Below are 1,814 nucleotides of genomic sequence, written 5' to 3'. Positions count from 1 at the left end.
TGAAGTTATCCCCTCTGGTTCAAGAGTATGATGGTTTGAAGGGTAATAACTGTTCTTGAACCTGCTGGTATGAGCCTTGATACTCCTGTACCATCTTCTGATGGCAGCATCGGGGAGAGAGTGTAGCCTGAGTGGTGGTATTCTCGATGATGGATGCTGCTTTCCTGTGACAGTGCTCTGTGTAGATGTGCTCAATGGCGGGTAGGGCTCTACCATGTGGCTTGGGCCGTATCCACTACTTTTTGTAGATTTTTCTGTTCAAGGACATTGGTGATTCCATACCAGGTTGATGTAGCCAGTCAATATACTCTTCACCACACTTCTATAAAAATTTGACAAAGTTTTAGATGTCATGCTGAATTTTTGCAAACTTCTAAGGAAGTAGACATGCTGCCATGCTTTCTTCATAATTGTACTTATGGCACGGGCCCAGGACAAGTCCTCTGAAATGATAACACCAAGAAATTTAAAGTTGCTGACCCTCTCCACCACTGACAACTGGCTCATGGCCCTCTGGTTTCCTGCTGAAGGAGGTTGAGTTTTGTTGTTATCCACAATCCAGTGCTATAATGGTGACATCAGATGTGTGTTAAATGAAGACTGGCACCTTTGCTGAGTACCTTCAGTCCTTTGTCTCCAGATATATCAACAGTGGGGTGCGTACTAGGAGTATTCGATTGAGTTAACCTACAACTAATGATTTGCGTGAATCAAACGTACTTGACACTGAATTTCCAAGCCTGATATAACTTTTAAAAGCTGATGCACTTTGGTGCAACAGAGATACTTAAAATTATTGTGGGATAAATTTTTGGGTTATGTTTGAAGAAACAAGTGGGTAATGATTAATGCCGTTGGTTACTTCTGCAAGGGCTTTCAGATTTGATTTCTAGAAGTTTTTAGAATACTTATTTCTTCCCATATTTGAGAATTTACAAACTTTATTTAAGCACAAGGCAAGTATTGTGAGTGAAAAACAGACTTCTGGAGGAGCTCAATGGATCAGGCAGCAACCATGGAGGAAAAGATCAACCTGTCAGGTTGAGACGACAGAAAGATTGTCAGTAGAGGAAAGGTTGCAAATATTTTGCTCTTAATTATTCTATTTCCAGGTTTTGAATTGGACGAAATAAACCAATACCTGACTATAGGCAAGGAAAAGTAGAACTACTCAACAGGTTGGTTCATTTCCAAAATGAAAATTTGACTATTTCTTTGCTTGCTTTCTTGCATGTGTCCTTGTGTTTCAGTGTTTAGAACTAATGCATGTTGACAAGATGGTTTTTAAAAAAAATATATATTTAATATAGGTTCTATAAGTTACTACAAACAAAATTGACCATATTCTCAGGAGTTATCAATTGTAAATGTAAACATTATTGCATAAAGCTCTTCTGTGCAGTATAATGTTTTGTGTGCTACCCAAGGAATTAAATCAATCACAATCTGTAAACATGGGGAGGGAGGGAATGTCGACTCAGACCATGAGAGGCCTGCATCGGGCATTTTCATGCCTTACAAGGCGCAGATTGGAAGTAAACATGAATAGTTCGTAACTGTCTCTGGGTCGTTCTTGTATGCAATTTGTCATATGTGGACTAAACCTTTTATATGCTAAAGATTTGATAAAAGATAAATCTTTTGAAAGCTGTAAGTGGGGCATGTTGTATGAATTACTTGATTGAATAACCAGTAATTCTGAACCTCTATATTTTAATCTCTGGGACTCTCTAGAAAGTCCAGTGTGTGTTTGCTATCATGTGAGTTTTTATTTTATCGAGTGCTGGTCATTCCCTGTCAAATATGCTATCATC

This window comes from Mobula birostris, chromosome 17 (assembly GCF_030028105.1).
Source record: "Mobula birostris isolate sMobBir1 chromosome 17, sMobBir1.hap1, whole genome shotgun sequence".
In the NCBI taxonomy this organism is placed as follows: Eukaryota; Metazoa; Chordata; class Chondrichthyes; order Myliobatiformes; family Myliobatidae; genus Mobula; species Mobula birostris.
The sequence above is the reverse complement of the archived record's forward strand: the minus strand, read 5'-3'. Positions refer to the sequence as shown.